This window comes from Mus musculus, chromosome 11 (assembly GCF_000001635.26).
Source record: "Mus musculus strain C57BL/6J chromosome 11, GRCm38.p6 C57BL/6J".
Lineage (NCBI taxonomy): Eukaryota > Metazoa > Chordata > Mammalia > Rodentia > Muridae > Mus > Mus musculus.
This window is the reverse complement of record NC_000077.6, coordinates 6,872,458-6,895,168: the sequence shown is the minus strand read 5'-3', so window position 1 is coordinate 6,895,168 and position 22,711 is coordinate 6,872,458.

Sequence of the window (22,711 nt, the reverse complement as noted above, 5' to 3'; positions counted from 1 at the left end):
ACCCCCAGGAGGGCTTGTGATTTGTCCACCTCCTTATCCTCCCCACCCCCAGCTTCTCTAGTGAGACTATCCAAAGGAGGACTCTGAAGGAGGGAGGACTCCAGCCCCTTTCTCGAGGAGTGGCACAAGGGAACTAGGTAAGATTCTGTTGTCTGAGCCATATGGGATGAGGATCAGGAAAGTCTGTCTTCTGCCCAAGCTGGAGACAGTCCAGACTGTGAGGGAGACAGGCCAGCACATCTAACACCTCATGTCAGCAGGAAGAGGTTTCCAGGCTCAAAGAGTGGGGCTTTAGGGGCACACATTCATCTTTCTGCTCCAGGTTCAAGGTTAGGGTGGGCCAGGCCTGCCTTTTCCTCCTGAGGGAGTCTGAAGTAGGTACTGAACGTGACCCAAGTAGAGCCTCCCGTAACCCCACAGGCTCACAGACAGGACCCTTCAGGGATCCAGAGAGGAGGACCCAGGTGTGTGATGGTCAAGTGTGTTTGTGTATACTGCTGTGCAAATGTGAGTGTGTACATCTGAAAACAGGAATACAGATGAGTGCTTGTGCACAGGCGTGTGCTTTCTTTCATGTGTGAGAAGTTGCATTCTTATCCCTGACCAAGTTGGAATCACCAGGCACACACATGCTAAGGACTGAACGCTCTTAACTCGCCTTACCTCTTCTACTGGAATCTCCCTGTGAGCCAAAATTAGTCTCCCAAGGAACTAAACCGAAAACCTGGTCTTACAGGGAGAGACGGGCTGAGCAGAAAGCGGGATATGCAGGAATGAGAGATGAAAGTGGGTTGGTTGATTCAAAGTTAGACTCTTTGTAAAGTGGGACAGAGAGAAACAGAGCAGCAGGAATCTGGTTGGTAACACGGGGTGGCCAGGTTCCATCTCTGTAAGGACTGAGGCCCAGGGGACCTATGCAGGTGAAACTGGCCTACTATGGAAATTCCTTAGCTCGGTTCCCCTAGCTTCTTAAAGAATCAGACAACATCTCAGCCGTCCTCCGAAGCTGAGGAACTTCAGCATGGGTGACTCCATCTTGATTTTTCATGTAGTCTGAGAGAGCCCAGTGCAGGAGCCTTATCCAAAACTCCAGAGTGCTGAGATCCCAAATGGACTCTAAGAAATGTGTCAGCTCAGCCATGAGAGGGCATCACTTGCAAAGAGGAGAGGCAGGTCCCAGTGGTGGGCAGAGAAGAGATGCAGGGTACCACCTTACAGCTACAAGTAGGAGATGGAGCTGGAAGGCACTGGCCACAGTCAGGGCCTCATGGTGGGAGGGGCCTATTCTTGGGAACTGAGAAGTAGCTGGATGTCAAATGTTCCACCTCACGTCCTCAAGAATCCTTGGCAGTGCCCTTGGGAAAGCCTTCTCTCAGCACACCATGTGAATTCACCCATCCATTGTTTATTCATTCAGCAACAATTTAGTATCTGTCTGTGGCTGAGCCTCAAAATTCCAAATGCAAATCAGATGAAGTCCTGCCCTCAAGGGTCACCTTCTCTGATGAGGAACTATGAAAAAAGTTGGGGTCTTAGAAGTCACCCAGGAGTCCATGTTTGAAGCATGGTCCTCAGCCCTTGTTACTTTGGGGGAAGTAGTAGAACCCTTGGGAGGTGGTTGGATCTCAGAATCCTGACTCCTTATTTCTTTCTGCGTCCTATAAAACATGAGCTGAGCCTCTTTCTTTACCACATGGTCCTCACCATGATGTGTTGCCAAACCACAGGCCCAAAGCAACGACACCTAGCAACCATGGTAGGAAACTGTTATGGGTACCATCCATTGTCAACTTGAGGGCTACAATCACCGGGGTGTGGGCCCCTGAGAGTGCCAGTGTGGGATTGGATTATCTTGCTTAGGTTCCTTGAGGTAGAAAGACCAGCACATTGTGAGTGGCCCTGATTGGGATCTGCGGTAGATCCTAAGCTGCATAAGAGAGAAAAAGGTCAACTGTGTATGGGCACCATCATCCTCTGCTTTGTGATTGTGGCTCCAATGTGATACCAGCTGCTTCTAGCTCCTGCTGCTTTGACTTTCCTGCCACAGTGAGCTGACCCTTGAGCTATGAGCTGAAGTAAACCATTTCCTCTTGAGTTGCTTTCCTCAGATACTTTGATCTCAGCAACGAGAAGAGACACTAAAACAGAGACCATGAACCTAAATAAACGTTTGCTCCTTATAAGTTAAATTATCTCAGATACTTGTTACAGGAAGGGAAAACTAACGTAAGACTCAAAGAGTCCAATATCCATCTTTCTGTTGTAGGATGTTGCAGAGAAGTGGAACCAGCGGGATGCATTCATATATAGAGGAAAAGATGTGTTAAGGAACTGGCATATGTAATTGTGGGACTGGCACATCTGAACTGTGCAAAGCATGCTAAAAGATGAGGCCAGGAGAAGCCCAATTGTAGTTTGAGTTGAAAGTCAGTCGGGAGATGAAATTCCTTCCTCTTTGGGGGCTATCTTTATTTTCAATTGCCATGATAAACACCATAACCAAAAGAAACTTGAGGAAGAAAGAGTTACTTATATTTCTATATCATAGTCTATTATCAAAGGAGGTCAAGGCAGAAATTTAAGTAGGAATGTAGAAGCATGAACTACTGTAGAGGTCACAAAAGACTGGTGTGTGCTGGCTTGCTCTCTATGGCTTATTCAGACTGCTTGCTTGCTTGCTTGCTTGCTTGCTTGCTTGCTTGCTTGCTTGCTTTTGTTTGTTTGTTTGTTTGTTTGTTGTTTTGTTTTTGTTTTTTGTTTTTTCGAGACAGGGTTTCTCTGTATAGCCCTGGCTGTCCTGGAACTCACTTTATAGACCAGGCTGGCCTCAAACTCAGAAATCCACCTGCCTCTGCCTCCCGAGTCCTGGGATTAAAGGCGTGTGCCACCATGCCTGGTTCAGCCTGCTTTCTTATACACCAAGGACCTAGGGATGGCACTACCCACAGTGCACTAGGCCCTTCCACATCAACCATCACTCAAGAAAATGCCCTCCACAGTCTTTCCTACATGCTAATATGACAGGGCCATTTTCTCAAGACTCCTTCTTCTCAGATATGTCAAAGTTTATATCAAGTTGACAAAAAGCAAGCAGTACAGGGGTGGAGTCTTTCCCTATCAGTAGGTTTGATAAAGGCTGTGACTTTATGGAAGGCATTCTCTTTTCCTCAAAGTCAATGGATTCAAATGTAGATCTTATCTAAAATACCTTTGCAGAAGCCTCCATAATAGTTTTCAACTGTGTTTGTGGGCACATTGTCATTGTCAAGTTGACACATGAACTTAACTCTTTCACCCTATAATCCTGTGATAGAAAGCACTGGAAAGTCTTGTGTGGAACCCTAAACAGGAAAGACCCACATGACTTGAGCCCCAGAGTTCACAGTGTGGACCTCCTTGGGTCATATCTAGAAGGAGGATAAGACTAGTTGTGGCTGGCTGGAGGCAGGAGCAGAGAGAAAGCACTGGCCAAACAGTGATTAGTAGGGAAGCCTAGATCAATGCAGGCTGGAGGTCTCATCATCAGCCGTGTAGATCAAAGTCTCCAGCATCCAGAAAGGCTGGCCACCTCTAGGGGTGTGAACATCCATGCCTACAAACCAGGCCAGCGTCACCTGGTATGGCCACAAGGAACTCAAGTTAGCAAATGGCCGGCCAGTTGGAAGAGCCACAGCACAACTGAGGGTGTGACAACTTTATTGAGAGCAATCATATACCTTTATCAGAAAGAGAATATAATGACAACTGCCAGGATCAGTACAGTTGTCGTTGCCAGGATACAATGATGTTTGCAAAGTATACAAGGTATATAAGATTAATATCTAAGGCCAACTGTCCTGTCAAGCTTTCATGCTTCTCTGATTACTAAGGAGACTTACAGAGAAACACAAAGCAGCCTGAGAGCTCCACTACCTGAGGAAGTACACTGGTCTCTGAGGAACGGGAAGGTATATTGTGACTCAGGAGCCTTGACTCTGAAACTTACGACACATGCCTCTCAAGGGAACTAACTCCTGGTTCTCTGCATGTGGGCACACATGTAAACCTACAGGTGAATTATTTTACATGTGACTTCACATGATGTGCTTCAAGTTAGCAAATGGAAGTCACTGAAAACAGCACAGCCAAAATGTGTGAGCAAGTGGGGGTCAGTCTGTTGCCTATGTATACAGATGCCAAATCCTGAACCCCAAGATCTGGCTTCCACCCAGAAGAGTGCATTCTCACATCCACCGGCCTTTGTTGTGTAGACCTTGCTTCCCAACTTAAAGCCAATAGGTTAATAAAAGGCTAGAGCCTATGGCTGGGCATTAGAGAGAGGAAGGTAGAACTTGAGAATTGAAGAAGGGGTCTTAGGAGGGACGAGAGGGAAGAGCAAGAAAGAAGAAGATGGAGAGAGGAGGAGGCCACCATGGAGCCAGATGATGCATCATGAGCACATGGCCAGGAAAAGTGCACCCTGAGGACAAGTTGATGGAGCAGAAGCAGCCTGGGCAAGACTCAAACAGCAAGCAACGAGGGACATATGGTTTGGATATAGATGAATTATATCACATGTGACTTCACATGATGTGAATAGCATAAAACCTGCCCAATCTAGGCTTACAGCTTGTAAATAAAATACCGAGTTTCCGTGTCTTTTAGACAGGCTAGCTAGAATAAATAATTCATTTTCAGGCGGGCTCCCTCAGGCCCACCTCTGAGCTGCTCACCTATGAGTGTGAATCTAATTATTGATCTTCTTTGACCCTCAGTTGCCACATCTTCTACCTTGACACCATCTCTCACAGGGCACCATGACAACTAAATAAGGCCTCAGTGACAGCCCTCCGCTCATAGCCTCAATGCATCCTGACAAAGGTAACAAACAGCTCCAGAGGTAACACAGCCTGTATATTCACTGTGGCTGCAAAATTGCTTTGACCCATGATCCCTGGTTACTGCATTACAGGAGGCATTGGGTGAAGCCTAATTCTGCCACACAATATCCATGTTACAGAGAATCCAGAGTGTGTGTGAAGAGTGAAGACATTGATCGACCTGAGGGTGAGCCACTTTGCACATTCCTGCCATGTGCACCTGGCACCTGGTGCTTGCACTACAGAGATTTGTCAAACCAGCTGGGAGGAACCAAGAATCCTGGAAATGTGTTGTCCGACACAGAACTCACATTTGTGGAAGAGTCTTGAGAACCAGGCTTGTACGAACCAATCATGGGATCCCTCCTTAGACCCAGCACTGGGATCAGCAGATAGAATATGTTTGAAGACTGCCTGGTGGCAAAGAAGTCTAAAAATATGCATGGACAGTCACATTACTCAAGTATCAACAGCTACCAAAATTGCCATCCTGTAGAAGAGTCTCAGGAGCTCCAGCAGGAGCAAAGAGGCGTTTTTAATAACACTGCCTGGTTTTCCCGCACCATATGGTCTTGGTAATTAGCTCAGCCACACACGACTCCCCTCACCATACGCTCGTGACATGATGCAAGAGGAATCAGCAGGAAATTGCAGTTTATTTTGAGTTCATATGCATGTGGCTACAATTTTTTTTCAATTTTTTATTAGATATTTTCTTCATTTACATTTCAAATGCTATCCCGAAAGTCCCCTATACCCTCCCCCCTCCCCCCGCCCTGCTCCCCTACCCAGTTTATTTAGCTAGCCCTAGGAGTGTTTTTGAGTAGCCTTCTGTGGTCTTTCCTAAAAGACAGACCACTCACCAAAAGGGGGAAGCGGTTTACTCTGGTTCCAGCTCATCTAAAGCTCTAGATTGCGCCCCTCCCCCCGCCCCTAGCAGTTCCAGTGTACACTAACTAGCAGCCAGTGTTAGCCTAATGGGAAATCTCCAGTCCACCACCACTGGGTGCTACTCCAGGCCATGTCAGCACTAGCATGCTTAGCCTAGCAAGAGCATCCATCAAGTTTGTAAGACCGTCTAAGATGGGAGGAAAACCTAAAATACGCCTTCTAGGCTAGACAAAACTCTCAAGATAGAACCTATGAGAGGAAACTTCAAGGACTTTGGCAGGCTTCAGAAAGCATGGAAAAAACTTCTATCTGAGGTGAGCATTAATTTAATGAGTACATAGGCAAGAGTCCCCAGTCCTGACTTCTTGTACACACAATCTGCAAGTGAGCTGCCATGCTCCACCGTGGGCACTGCTACCTCCGAGAGATGAAAATCAAGAGGGAAGGAGATTAAAGAAGGTGATGGGGAGGATGGGGAGGACAGAAGCACCTGCCTCATGCAATAACCAACACAAAAGACCAGGGCTCAGCCAGCCTCCCTCTGTGCCTTGTTCTCCCCATGGACGCCAGGAGGACATGTCTCTGGAAGCCTATTATTTAAGCCTCAGGTTGGCCTATTAGCCAGTCAGTTGATGAAATGGCACATAAATATAGGGGAAGCCACAACTGGGAGAAGCTTCCAGGTTGGGGCTGTATAATTTCAAAGCCTACCTCAGTGAAGTAGTTCCTCCAGCAAGGCTGCCCTCTGGGTTTTCACGTTGGGTGACTTTCTGATTAGGTAGAAACAAGCATATATTACCCCAGACTGCATAGCAAAGGCAGGCCAAAGAACTGGTTCTACTCAAGTCTGGCTTGGTGAAACAATAAGTTTAACTAGGGTTGTTTACAGGAGAATGGGTAAAAAGCATCAGAACATATAGATAGTTACACTACCAACAAAAAAACCCACCCAGCAATTGTTAGCTGCATCTGTGTGCTCAGAAATGGCAGAACCTTATGACCCACCCTGTGTATAAAAAAAGAAAGAAAGAAAGAAAGAAAGAAAGAAAGAAAGAAAGAAAGAAAGAAAGAAAGAAAGAAGCTCACATCTTCAACGACAAGCAGGAAACAGAAAATTAACTGGAGTTAAGGCAAATCTATACAACTCAAAGCCTTCCACGGTGATGAACTTCTTCTTCTCCCCCCACCCCCTGCAAGACATCAGCTGTGCCTGACTGCCGAAAGGGTCCCTGGCTGAATGAGCAGTCTCCAACCTTCTATACTTCCTTGCCAGAGAGAAGTACACAGAACATACATCCTCCTGGGGGTGGTGGGGGTGGGCCCACCTCATGGTCAGGCTTACACTTTCTCCCTGCAGTGCCTTATCAGTTATGTTCACGTTTAAGACCCCCAGAGCCTCAGCTGCACAAAGGCTTTTTCTTGAGTTTTCCCTCGGAACTCTGGCTAGATACAAATCTTGCCAGCTTTGTTTCCAGTGGATCAGAAGTTCGCTTTATCCACTTTTCCCTCTTATCATTTTTAACTTTTTAAAAATTTGGGTTTTGGGTTTTTTGATTTTTTTGATTTTTTTTTTTGCTGTTTTGTTTTAATATATGCTCTGTCTGCATGTATACCTGCATGCCAAAAGAGGGCATTAAATGCCTTTATAGATGGTTATGAGCCACCATGTGGTTGCTGGGAATTAAACTCAGGATCTGAGATTTGACTACAGGCTCAACCAAGCCACTAAAGCTCTATAATTCTAACAGGTTCTCTTCCTAACGGCTTTTTGACCCCTTTGTCTAGACTTACTAAATGAGAATCATATGTAACATATCATCAGTTATCTGTATGCACATTAAAATTTGATTTAATGTATGCTAAGCAAATAAAACTGCTTCAGTTTGTTTCTTTGAGCTTACCTGGTTCAGATATAGTTTCTGCTTCACCCCTAGTAAAATCTCTGACTTGGGAAGAACAGCAGAGAAAGTGTTCCCATGTATGCAGCCGATAATCACCCTTTATAGCTGCATTTATTTCAGGATTTGAAAGGTCAAAGGGAGCATGTTCCCGACAGAAAGGTATTTAAAGTGTTCTTTCTACAGGACTTGAAAACAGAAAGGAAAGTAAACAAAATACAGCATGTCAATTTTTTAAAAAGATTACATATATATATGTGTGTGTGTGTGTGTGTGTGTGTGTGTGTGTGTGTGTGTGTGTGTGTGAGTATACTGTAGCTGTCTTCATGCACACCAGAAGGGGGCATCAGATCCCACTACAGATGGTTGTGAGCCACCACGTGGTTGCTGGGAATTGAACTCAGGACCTCTGGAAAAGCAGTCAGTACTTTTAACCACTGAGCCATCTCTCCAGCCAACCCCCCTCCCCAGCATGTCAATCTTAACTCTACCTCCAAGAAATAACTAGCATTAAAGTCTGCCTCTGCCACTACTGACCTGAGGTCTGAAGGAAGATGAAGGCCTTAGAGCAGCGGTTCTCAATCTGTGGGTCTCAACCCCTTTGGGGGTCAAATGACCCCTTCGCAGGTCTTCTAAGACCATCAGAAAACACAGGTATTTACATTGATTCAGAACAGTAGCAACATTATAGTTAGGAAGTAGCAACGAAAATAACTTTATGGTTGGGAGCCACCATATGAGGAACTATATATTAAAGGGTTGAAGCATTAGGAAAGTTGAGAACCACTGCCTTGGTAGCTTATAGGTAGATTGATACATACATACATACGTACATACATACATACATACATACATACATACATACGTGGATACATAGACAGATGTTGTATGTTCATTGCTGTTACTTGGCTTTCCTTCTCTCTAGAGACCAGTTGCTTTAAAGAAAGTTTTCAGTGTGCACAGCCACTTGGAAAAAGACTCCTCTTTGTTGAAGTCTGAATTCAGCTTTAGTGGAGAAAGGCTGGCCCAGCCTGGCCCTGTTAGCCCTGGACCATTGTCCTAACACGGAGTTTGGGCTCTTGTTCTGTGGGGCAGAGCTGGGGCAGAGTCAAGCTGCTCTTCTTGAAGGAATCTTCCTTCAAGACCAAAACATGATCCTCTCAAGGAAATACTTAGGGCTTTAGTTGAACATTTAAATCAGTTTGAGTTAACATTGTATTTTGAACACACGAATGAATCTGTTTTGCTGCTAAGAAAAGATAAAAGTGTAACATGATCCTTCTGAATAATAGTTTAGATTCCAGCATCAATTTTAAAAATTTGGAACAAGTTTTTAAAGTATTCTTTCATTTGGAATACTTGGAAGCTTCTCACTGTTTTTATTCTGAGATGATAACTGGGTCCCAGGAATCACACACATTGTGTGGAAACCCTATGCAGCCATCACACACATCTCCCCAGCGGTCACATCTTACACTGAAAGAAGGCATGTTCGTTTTTCTAAGGATCTTACATGCTGGTGTGTTCATGTGCTCACACAGCCACCAGGATTCAGAACCGGCACCGAATGTTCTTGTGCTGCCTTTCGTGGCTGTACCCACCACCTCTCCTCCTGGAAGCTCAGCCCCTGAAACTCACAACGCTCCATTTCCAAGATTCTCTGTCACTGGACTGCTACAGTATGCCATTTTGTAAAATTGCAAGTTTTTATTCGGCACAAAGTCCTTGAAACCACTCATGCTGTTGCATGTGTCAATAGCTTATGTATTTCATCACTAAGCAGAAATTCATCTTATGGATGCATCATTAAGACTTTTTAAATACCCCTGTTGACATTTTGACATTCAGGTAAGGTTATTCCTGCTGTTCCCAGTTTGAAACAATGGCAAATAAAGATGCTATAAATGTTCACATACAAGTGACATGCATGCAACTTTTCATTTTTTCTAGCATAAATGTCCAGGAGTGTGATTTGCGGTTGTATGGAAAGTGCACATTTTTAGTTTTAAAGGAATTGCCAAACTCTTTTCTAAAGTGACTATATCATTTTCCCGTCTCACTGGAAATACATGAGAGATCTAGTTTCTCAGCACAAGTGTGGTGATGGTCTCATAAAGGAATTGGGAAGTGTTTCTGCTTCTATTATAAGAAAGATATTTCTAGAAAAGTCAGCTACTGAAATTTGTGAGACACAACTAAAGCAATTGGTAGAGAGAATTCTACTGATTAAAATGTGCCTATTAGAAACAAATGCTTATGGGGGGCTCTCAGGTGAGGGGTTACGTAGAAGTACCTCTGAATTGTCCATCCTAGAACCAAGAGTTACTCAGACAAGAAACTGAAGTGACGGCTAAAGAAAACAAGGGATGCTGACAGAGAGTGCAGCTGGCAATCTGAGCTGAGGGAAGGGAGCATCCCTGGGTGTGAATGTCACAGAGACCAGGAGGGTCGCTGACACAAAGTGACAGTTACAGATCTGAGGCAGAGGGAAAAGCAAGACCGGGAGGATCCCTGACACAAAATGACAGTTACAAGTCTGAGGTGGGAGGGGAAGGTCTAGCCTCCCTGTGAGTGAAAGCAGCTGAGATCAGGAGGGTCCCTGACACAAAGTGACAGTTACAGGTCTGGGGGAATCTGACAAGAGTAAAGGCAATAATTACAGATTGGCATGGAACTGAGAAACAACACACACCACACACACCACACCATACACACACACATCACACACACACACACACACACACATCACACACACCACACCATGCACACACACCACACCACACACACACCACACACCACTCCACACCATACACACACACATCACACATATCACACACACCACACCATACACACACACCACACCATACACACACCACACACACACACACACATACCACACACCACCCCACACCATACACACACACATCACACACACACACTACACCATACACACACACATCACACACACACACACACACACCACACCACACCATACACACACACATCACACACACCACACCATACACACACACATCACACACACACACACCACACCACACCATACACACACACATCACACACACCACACCATACACACACACACCACACATACACACCACACACATACCATACACACCACATACACACACACATCACACCATACACATACACATACACACATCACACACCACAAACATTTAAAAACTATAATCTTTATTAGAATGGACAAACATCTCCCATCAAAAGGATGAGAAGAGGGTCCCCAGAGATGGGAATCTGCCGAGAGCTCTGGGTCCGACTTTCTATAGAACCCAAGAGAGCTTCTCCTTCCCTTCCCCAGACTCCTGCTCTCCCTAATTGGTGCCTTTTTTTCCAGATTGTCCTTCTTTCACAAAATTCTAAAATCAATAATCTAAACTTCTGTATTAAAAAAAAAAAAAACTAGAGTGAGAAAATCAATTGAAACTTAAAGTAAGCAAGAGAAAGAAAATTAGACCAGAAATAAGCCAAAGTGGGAACAGAAAAGCATTAGATTAAATGCACACAATCAAAGGCTGGTTCTTCTAAAAGATCAATCAAATTGACAAATCGCTATCCAAGAAACAGAAAGAGAAGACACAAGCTGCCAAAATCAGAATTGAAATGGGTATTGTTAATGATCCCATGGGGCTTGAGAGTATCGCAGGGCAGTCAGTGAACAGATCTGTGCTCGAGTATATAACTGGATGACACAGATCAGTTCCTTGCAAACACAACTACCAAACCTCTAAGTCCAGTACATAAGTTCAACCTAATCCTTACCTCAAGCTGAGCATGGTGGCTCACCCCTTTAGTCCCAACACTCCAGTCTGGAAGAAGAGTTCAAGGCCAGCCTGGTCTATAGAATGAGTTCCAGGATAGACAGGGCTATACAGAGAAACCCTGTCTTGGGAGGGAAAAAATCTCTACCTCAAATAATTGATTGCTATGTTGTTGGGGCCAGCCAGCGGCTCACATGTCTGGGTTCGAGCCTAGAAGGCATCTTAGAATCTGGAAGAGAGGGAAACTAGGCGACGAGAGAAAGATGGAACCAAGACAGGGTTCTGATCAAGGTTCAAATTTTTAATGGTGGACATGCTTTATAAAAGAGGGGGGAAAGTCCATTCCGCCGATTCATCCTTGGAGCCTGGAACCAGCTGCAGGTGATGATGTGCAGAATAGGGCGTAGTCTCCAGAATAGCTCCGGGGCCTCTCAGCAGGTAGAAGTATCTTGAAGAGGAACAGCAACTGTGGCAGAACAATAGAGTGATCTAGGGAGGAAGGCTCCACCCTAGATAATCTCCTATGTGGCAGCAAGGTCACAGTCTGGCTTAGCCTGCTTCAAGCTTATGGGAGGCTACACTATGTGACTTCTGGAGATATGTGAAGAAATCTTTATTCACCTCAACAAGAGTCCAGAGAAACAATTCCACCCAAGTCTAGCTTAGTGCACCAGTGAGGACCTGGGGTTGCTGACAACAGCCTGAATTAGAGGTTAGAGATGGAGGATTTAAGGCAGCTGCATCACCAAAAGGTACCACGGCAAAATGGGTAATGACTCGGGAGAGCTGAGTCCCCGAATTCCCTGCTCAAACTGCAGGCACCTTCAATGAAGAGCTCCTTCTAACCCAACAATTGGTCACTGGGGGAATGGCGCTTACAGCAGTGGGTCTTAACCTGTGGGTCTTGACCCATTGGTATCAAATGACCTTTCCACAGAGGTCACATATTAGATATGCTGCATATCAGATATTTTCATTAAGATTCATAACAGTAGCAAAATTACACTTATGAAGTAGTGACAAAAATAATTTATGGTTGGGGGGTCACGACAGCGTGAGGAACTCTATTAAAAGGTAGCAGCATTAGGAAGGTTGAGAACCATTGACCTACAGGGTAGCCTTGTAAGTTTCTTGAATTCCTTGAGTTTTCCATGTTTCCTGAGTCCTACAAGCCTTCCTCTCCTTCCAAGAAAGAATATTTCAAAATTTATCTAGGAAGGAGAAGGACTTAGATTGGTTGTTTTTGTTTGGTTGGTTTGGTTTGGTTTGGTTTGTTTTCATCTTTTTGAGACAGGATCTCACTCTGTAATCTTGGCTGACAGAGATCCATTTGTCTCTACCTGCTAAGAGCTAGAACTTAAAATTGTGACACAATTCTGAAGAAGAGTGAAGCTTGAAGACCCACTTCACTCAACTTTAAGACAAAATATAAAATAAGTGAAAATAATCAAGACCATGTGGTGTTGGTGAAAGAACTGTCAATAGGAGAGACTGATTATTAAAAACAGTGTGAGATAGAGATAGATATCCATGTTCACTCTTGCCCTCTCACAATAGCCAGGAAATGCACCTAGCCTGGATGTTTATCACAGACAAACACAATGGAATTTCACACACCCATAGGGGAAAATGAAATCATGCCACACATTTGAAATGATACTATTTGAAATTTTAAAATGCCACACAAACGTTTGGTTCCAGGGGGCTTAGAGTCCACCATGGCAGGGAGGTGTGATAACAGGTGGCAGGCATATTGAGAGGCAGAAAGCTCAGAGATCACATCCTCAACCACAAACACAGAGCAAAAGAGAGGGAACTGAACATGAAGCAAGGCTATATTCTCCCAAAGCCCGCCCCCAATGGCGTACTTCCTCCAATAAGGCTGGACCTCTTAAACCGCTCCAAACAGCGCCACCTACTGGGGGCCAGGTGATCAAATGTCTCAGCCTGCAGAGAACATTTCTCATCTAAGCCATCTCAGGCACAAAGTCATTTGATAAAGGATGATTGTTTTCAGCAAATGGGACCAGAACATTTGTGCTTCCCTACAACACACCACACCTCCCCCGCCCCAGAAAAGTCCAGACAACAACCTTATATCTTACCAACACATACACATGCACACACACAAACTTTAAAACGGAAATTTTACTATAGTGTCAGTTACCAAATTGACACAAACCTAGACTCACCTGGGAAGTGGAAACCCCAATTGAAAACTTGTTCAGATCATATTGACCTGTGGCTGTGACTGTGAATTTTCTTAACTGCATAACTGATGTAGGAGGACCCAGTCTATTGTGAGCAGTGCTATCCCTAAGCAGGTGAGGCTGTGCTGTACGAGAAAGCTATGTAAGCAAGCCAGGGGGAGTAAGCCAGTAAGCAGCACTCCTCCATGGTCCCTGCTTGAGTTCCTGCCTTCAGCTTCCTGCCTTGAGTTCCTGCCCTGGCTTGCCTTGACGGTCTATAACCTGTAAGATGAAACACACCCTTTCCTCCCCACGTTACTTTTGTCCATGCAGAAAATCAAACTAAAAAAATCTTCTAGAAAAAAACGTGAAATGTTGCATGACCTTTGGTTTGGTTTTACAGACAAAATACTGTAGGCACAATCCACGAGTCTAAGGAATTAATAGCTGGGTTTTCCTAATATAGAAAATTTACCTTAGTTCCCTGACAGCTGTTGTTAAGGAAATGACAAAACAATGAATGCTGAAAGAAAAGACAGACTGGCAAACATTTTTATGATACAGGAATTGTGTCCAGGACATAGAAAGAACTCATAACACTTATTAATAGGAACAAAGTGGATAAGGCATCTTAACAGATAATTGGCTAGAAGTAATTTATAAATTGTACGTAAACATGAAAATACCTTCCACATGATTTTTATTAGAAATGTGACTTTAAACTTATCAAAATGACTAACATTTTTAAAAAAACATGCCACAGAAATGTCTGGTGTGATTGTGAGACAGGAACTCTCACTAGTTATAGGCAGAAAGACAAAATGGTACTGAAGCTGACAAAGTTCACAGTGTGGTAGGTTCTTAAAATTCTAGGGATGGTCTTACAGGTTCATCACTAATGCTTTTAAGTAAGTTTTTTGACTAATTTATACCCACAAAATCTACATAAAATATGAGCCCAATAATATAATAATGGAAAGACTGTTATAGGTGGTAACCAGCCACTTTTGATTGGGTTTGATGCCCACTCCAAGGAGGAAATTCACAGTAATTATCAGAGTAGTACATACTCTAAGTCCATGTCTGGGGAGGCCATAAGCTTAGGAACCCTCATGAGAGAAGGAAGCAGGGAAGAACAGTGCGGAATTCGGACTTCTGGGAATGACATGGCTGCTGCATTGGTGGACTCAAAACAGCTGGGATTCTAGGCACAAGACGTTTGGGGTGCACTGTATGAAGGTTGTCTTTGTATTATTCACTTCTTAATTCTATACCAGCAGAGAGCTGGTGTTGTCCTGACTTTGATATTGCTCTCATGGTGCATCACAGGTATCATCGTTTGTAAACACTCTTCCTCTCTTACCCTTTGATTGGCTTAATAAAGATATAATGACCAAGAGCTGGACAGGGCTTAGAAGGTGGGACTTCTGGGCTAAGAGAGGGTCTCTGGGAGAAAAATCTGAGGTGGGAAGATTCCAAACATACCGGGAGAGAGAGAGAAAGGACCACATGGCAGGACATGGACTAGAATAGGCGGGTTAATTAATTTGTATGAGCTAGCTGAGAGTCTACCCAGCTTCAGTGCCTAAGAAACTAAATACTAAGTCTCCAGGTCATCACTCTGAAGCTGGAGGGCCCAAGAAAGTTTGACAATACAAAACCTGCTCAAGATGCAGATGTCAGCATCCTATCATGGAGAGGGGAGGATCTCTCAAGACTCCTCTCCTCCCTGAATATTTATATGAATTAATAGTTTGTGGGATAGGAAGAGACAGTTTTTCCAGTGGTTGTACTATCTAGCTTTATCTTAACTTGGCACAGGCTAGCATCATTTCAGAAGAGAGAATGTCACCTGAGGAAATGCCCTACAAGATTGGCTTGCAGGCAAGCTAAGTGGCATTTTCTTACCTAATAAGTCAGTAAGCATCACTCCTCCATGTTCTCTACTTCAGTTCTGCCTCCAGGTTCTTGCCCTGAGTTCCTGCCCTGGTTTCCCTCATGTCTTACCTAGGGTTTTATTGCTGTGAACAGACACTGTGACCAAGGCAACTCTCATAAAGTGTGCTGGCTGGTTTCGTGTGTCAACTCGACACAAGCTGGAGTTATCACAGAGAAAGGAGTTTCAGCTGAGGAAATGCCTCCATGAGATCCAGCTGTAAGGCATTAGTGATCAAGTGGGGAGGGCCCATTGTGGGTGATGCCATCCCCAGGATGGTAGTCTTGGGTTCTATAAGAAAGCAAGCTGAGCAAGGCAGGAGAAGCAAGCCAGTAAGTAACATCCCTCCATGGCCTCTGCATCAGCTCCTGCTTCCTGACCTGCTTGAGTTCCAGTCCTGACTTCCTTTGGTGATGAACAGCAATATGAATGTGTAAGCTGAATAAACCCTTTCCTCCCCAACTTGCTTCTTGGTCATGATGTTTTATACAAGAATAGAAACCCTAACTAAGACATAAAGGAAAACATCTAATTGGGGCTGGCTTACAGTTTCAGATGTTCAGTCCATTTCCATCATGGAGACAGAGATGGAGGGTGGAGGAGAGAATGGAGAAGCATGGAGGCCTGCAGGCAGACATAGTACTGGAACAGGTGCTGAGACTTGTACATCTTGATCCACAGGCAGCAGGAGACTGTGCTCCACACTGGGCATAGCTTGAGCATATATGACCTCAAAGCCCACCTCCACAGTGACACACTTCCTTTAACAAGGTCACACCTCCAAATAGTGCCACTCCCTGTGGCCAAGCATTCAGACAAATGACTCTATGGGAGCCATTCCTATTCAAACCACTATCCCTCATAATGAACTTGTAAGCTGTAAGATGAAATAAACTCATTCCTCTCCAAATTGCTTTTGGTCTTGTTATTTTATCACAACAATAGAAAGGTAGCTAATACAAAATTTAGTACAAGGTTTTGAGATATTGCTGTAGCAAACCTGACCATGTTTTGTGGGGAGGACTGAGGTGGCGATTGAACTTGGGCTAGAAATACCATTGAAAGTTCAAAGTTCATTGGGGTGTTCTGTGGAAGCTTAGAAGATAGGAACGTTGAAAACAGTGCAGATGATGGAGGTCTGGCTTGTAAGCTTGAGGGGGGGTGAGTTTGAGAATCCCTTAAAGACTCTCTCAGAGCCATTCCTATTTTGAATTAAAATCTGTGGTTTTGGTCAGCTGGGGCTATGATTAAGAAGACCCAAAGTCTTTGAGGCAAAACCTTCTGAGAAGTATTTCCTCGGGATCAACACACAAGCTGTGGTCCATTAAGGAGCAAGGTTGTGCCTTTTTCTGGCTGCTGACCTTGGTTATGTGTAAGGGTTTCCCAGGAGGTACTGGTTTCGAAGCCATTAATGGGGTCATGGAAGCAGCTGAGGAGTAGCACCAGCTCAGGCTATTGGTAAAGGTGCAGCGTCGTTTGCAGTAAAAGCTCCAGAACTGTGGCGACATGAAGGGAGGTTGATAATTGGCCCTGTGACAGAGTCAGCGTCCCTGACTCTGTAAAGGCTCAGTTTCAATGGGGACCTCCAGTTTTGGGAGGTGCCAGTACCATGAGATAACCAGGAAGGACAGCGGCAGGCTGGAGTGGAGCTGCCCTGGGTTTCCAGCACAAGCTGGCTGTGTTGTAGATAACACAGCTGGAGAAGTGGAGCTCCGCAGCCCCCTGGGTCCTAGAAGAGCAGGAGTTTCAGATGTCTGACACTGCTGGACTTTTGTTTTGCTTTGATTTGAATGTAACTGTGTCTCAGCTGTTTCCTGTTGGAGTAGGAAAGCACTAAACTTGTTTTGTGACTTTTACAGGAGCCTATAATCATGAGACCTTAGGAATTTTACAGACACTTCGGGATCTTGAAGAGGCTTTGGAACTTTAGAGAGTTTTTGGAATTTTAGATAGACTTTGGGTATTTGGAAAATACTTTGGAGTTTTAGAGGAATCTTGGATATTTTAAAGAGGCTGAATCTTGAATAGTTTAAAGAGGCTGTTTGAATTTTTAAAGACTGGACCTTTCAAAACCTGGAGCGTTTTATATTGTGATAGCGTGCCATCTTGGGGGCAAATGAGAAAGAAAGGGTTGTCATTGAGTAGTGATGCTTTGTGTCAAGTTGACAAGTAGTCAGTTGTACTGGCTAGTTTAATGTCAATTTGACATAAGCTAGAATTATTTGGGAAGTGAGAACTTCAATTATGAAAATATTCCTACCAGATTTGCCTATAGGCAAGCTTGGATTTCTTGAGCAATAATTAAGTGGGTAGGCCTAGTCCACTGAAGGCAGTCCCTGGGCCTATGGTACTGAATGGTATATATATATATGGAGCAAGCCATGGATAGCAAGTCTGTAAGCAGCATTCTTTCATGGTCTGTGCTCTGGTACCTGTTCCAGGTTCCTGCCCTATCTTTTCTCGGTGATGGATTTATAATGTCTAAGGCGACATAAACTGTTTCCTCTCCACATCGCTTTTGGTCATGTTTTTATCACAGCAATAGAAACCTCACTAATACAGTGGTGTCGTCATGATTACAGACCCATGCTCTTACAAACCCTGTGCTTCTATAAACAACCCCAGTGGAGCACATTGGGTCAAAAAAGAAGAAGCCATGAAAGTAGAGGAGGTTCTAGTTTGAAAGAGGAAGGGGATCGGCAGGAGTGGAAGGGGAAACAGTGGAGGGCGAATACAATCAAAATACATGGTATACAGTCACAAAACATCGCAGTGAAGCTCATTAGTGTGCACAGGTAATGCTAACCTAAATATTTAAATACTTATGATATCCATAGTCACAAGTGCCACAACGCAGAAGCAGCCAAGTTGTCCTTTAATAGGGAAATGAATAAACTGTGATGTATCTACACAAGAGAAATATAGCCAGTGATTTCTAAAAACAGAATGAATTACCTTCCAATCTACACAAACAGTTCCATGGGTCTAAAATGAATATTGGTAAGTAAAAGAAATCAGTACTAAGTAGGTATGTGTCCTCTGATTTGAGTAGATGACATCAGGGGGGAGGTCAGAGAATAAAGACACATAGGCTTGCATCAGCAGTTACTAGACGTCTATGGCTGTGGACTGCTGAATAGGAAGGAATCTGAGAGCCCATGAAAGAGCCTCCAATGGCCAAAGTTGGGGTGGCTTTCAAAACACAATGAATAAAGTAGATTTAAATGATGGCCCAGAATATCAACTAAGTATCCATGACCCCATGTTATAAACCATGACTAGATGCATAAGTGACAATATAGAAGAGACAATCTCATATGCAGAAGGATTCCAGAGTAACTAGCATTTACATGGCATTATCTGGCCTCAAGGACAACACAGCTCCTTGCTTCTAAAGTGTTAGCTGCATATATTGCCATCCTTACAAAGAGTGAAAAGCACAGCACAGGAAAGGAGAGGGAGAAGAAGCACTCTCCCATCAGGACATCAAAGTTAACAGTGTTACTAATAGGTCTTGTTGGCAAGTGTGTCTTAGGATGCTAGGACTGAAGACAGAAATCAAGAAGGCCACATCAGCCGGGCGTGTTGGCGCATGCCTTTAATACCAGCACTCGGAGGCAGAGGCAGGTGGATTTCTGAGTTTGATGCCAGCCTGGTCTACAGAGTGAGTTCCAGGACAGCCAGGGCTACACAGAGAAACCCTGTCTCAAACACACACACACACACACACACACACACACACACACACACACACAAAAGACCACATCAAGTGTAGACTTCAATTACTAATGTGTCAATAGTGAGTTTATTAATAATAACATAATAATATTCAATGGAGGGTACAAGATGCCACTTTATTCAGCCACACAACCCTATATTCAGATTTCATTATTATTATACCGTATGTCACATGTATTAAAGGACTGGAGGCCAGTGGGAGGTAAAAGACAGAAATGCAAAAGGAACAACAGCAGTGGCCACCAAGACAATGGAGGTAGCAGGCAGGGATCACAGCGGCTGCAGATGGAAAGAACGCTGAGAACGAGAAGGTGAGCTGCGGGATTCTGAGGGCCACAGGCGAGGGGAGAAAGCAATGGCCACAGAGAGAGGACGAAGGAGGGAAAGACCATTTTCCTTAGAACAGGCAAACAGCTGTCATCCTGATGGGAGGGACTCCAGAGCTGGGAGTTGCCAGGAGATTCTGGGTCAGATGGTTTATAGACTCCCAAGCCCCGCCCCCTCATTGGTCCAGCCTAGGGTATCCGCCCCAGGACAGGCTCTTTTCCTCCCACCAATCCTTTAGCAATTTGTAAAAGTTGTAATGTCCTGGCACTGGGGAACAAACCTCTTCAAGGGCCCTGTTCTACCTATTGGCCTCAGTTCCCCTGACTCTCCTTCAGAGTATGGCAATTCTCATGCCCTCTTTACATTTTGTAAATCTAAAGATGTTCTAAACTAAAAGTCTTAATTTTTCACAATTCTCTTTATCATAGTAATGAAGTGTCTCTAAAAATACAAACTGCAAAGATTCTTTCCATTAACCAAATTTCATCGCTGTTGTTCGACCTTCTGATCTAGCCTGTCTCTGGCAATAGAGGTAAAGGGACCACATTTGTTTACAAAGATGAATCTCATTATGGACTTGCTCTTTCGGCTTACTATTTTTACCTAACAAATAGGATCAGATTGCTTTTTGCTAACTCCAAATGACAATGACTTCCTGATTATGGAGTTTTTATACTCTAGTTTTATAAATGAAAATGATGTGTCTCCCAGGATTATTTTTATTAATGGAAATTAAAGTGATAGCAGTTTAAAGAGGTTTTAAAAGGGCGCAAATAACGAGCTTTTGCCTTGTGAATATTATACTGTCCTGTTTGTGTTTTAATATATATAAGAAAATAACCTCTCGTTTAAAACAAGGCATTTTGGAACAATGTAACATATGGATATCTTGAGGGAGATATTAGCATTTTACTAACTAATGACCTTGGTACTGGCCTTTTAAAGTATCGTGTTCGGGATTCGGGAGGGAAAAGCCCACTAAGTGGTTTAGTAGAATGCCTCCCCTTCCTTTTCTCCCTTCCTACCTGCTTTCTCTTAGCTGGCCATCCATTGTAATTTATCACTTGTAATCTATTACTATGTTGGGTTAGTACTTTTAGTGGTTGTTTTAATATCTGCTTTTATTCCTCCGAAAAGCATAAATCATACTACACAGCTCCCTTCAGACTTCCTTTTTAATGGCATAGTTGTAAGGGGAGACCTGACAGCCCTTGAGAACCTCGGAAGCTTCCTTGCCTCAGGTTATGTGTGGTTTAAAAAATGCAACTTAGAGATTATGTGTGTAAGGTGACAAAAGGATATTAAATTGTCTAAAGTCTAAGTTAAGTACATTGATATCAAACTTTCGTTTAAGTCACTAGAGTTCTCTTAAGTTACTGACCTGCTCTTGGTAGCATTTACTAAAACTGATTTTTAAATAGTAAAGAAAGTGTGTCTAATCAAGATTTACTTAAAACTGTTTGGTTTTCTGTCTGAGCTTTATCTAAATGTTACCCAAACGTTAAACCAAATCCACAGAGGCTAAGTGTAGAGTAAGAACTTGAGGGGGCAGATGGATATCTAGGAAAAGAAAATAGAATATATAGTTATGGATGAATGGAGGGGAAGGAACGGGAGGATTAAACAGGGAGTGAGAGAATGAGCATAAGGGAGGGGCAGCTAAAGCCAAAGGCCATTTGAAGGGTCTTATGAAAACTTACAACACTAGAAACTTCTTAAAATATATACATAAATGAAAGAAATCTAAATAGAATCACCAAATGATAGAACAGACAAAACCCTACTAGACATCTCTCATCAACAAATGAAACCTAAAGTTCTGGAAATCTAATCGAGTTGTTGGCCAAAGGAACTCCGTGGACACCCCAAACAACCCAGGCTACTGCCAATGCTATTGGTTGCTCTCCATAAAATGACAGTAAGGCCCTACTGCTGAAGACAATACCTATACAACTTACTGAACATGGAGAAGTTGACCTGGTGCCTACTTAAAACCCGTACTGGCTAATGTTCATGGTCCTAGAAGATACTCACAGAGAAAGGTAAACACCAACCACGATGCAAACTCTTTGATCTTCAACAGTGATCTGCCTGAAAGATATACTGATGCAATAAGTAGTACAAATGTCATAGGAGCAACCAACCAATATCTAATTGTATTTAAAGCCCATTCCAAGAGATGCAACCCACACCTAATAATGCTTGGGTGGCCAAGAAGCTGATACTAGTTAGGCGTGGAGTTGGTGGGAAACCAAATGCTCCTGTTCTGATAAAGGAAGGAAGTGATAAAAATTACTCATACAGCATTCTGTTACACTCATATGAATGCCTTGCTCAACCATCATCACAGAAGCTTCCTTCTGTAGTAGATGAGAAAACAGAAACCTACAATATAACTAAATGCAGAGAGTGACAGACTTTGGAACACTCAGTCCTACATGGGATGTCTCTGTGAAACGCCCCTCAGAGCTCAGGGGACCCTGTGGAAGAGAAGGTGGAAAGATTGTAAGAACCAGTGGGGTATATAGGAGTGAGGATGATTACAGGAAAGATAGAAAGAAGATACAAGAGACAGATAGGGGAGGGCTGCAGCTCAATACCACACCAGCAGCAAGTTTATTTTACTTAGCCTTTTTATACTACACAGTATCATGGGAAGCAAAGCCAAAGGCTATCAGAAACATTGCTGAAATATACACATAAGACATCTTTTCTCATCCAAAAGCCTCCCTGTTTCATCCACCAAGGTCAATAGATTCTTCAGCCCCTTGCCTTGAGCCTCAAGTGCACATCCTCTTATTGTTCCATGCCTCAGCAGGCCAGGAAATCTGCCAACAGGCCCTGATCCACTTTGACTCTGCCTGGCAAGCAGACTTCTCTCCCCCTCTCTCCCCCTCTCCCCTCTCTCCCCTCTCTCCCCTCTCTCCCCTCTCTCCCCTCTCTCCCCTCTCTCCCCTCTCCCCCCTCTCTCCCCTCTCTCCCCTCTCTCTCCCCTCTCTCCCCTCTCCCTTCTCTCTCTCTCTCTCTCCTACAGAGAAGCAGGCAAACTTTTACTTTGCTTTTAGAAAGAGGC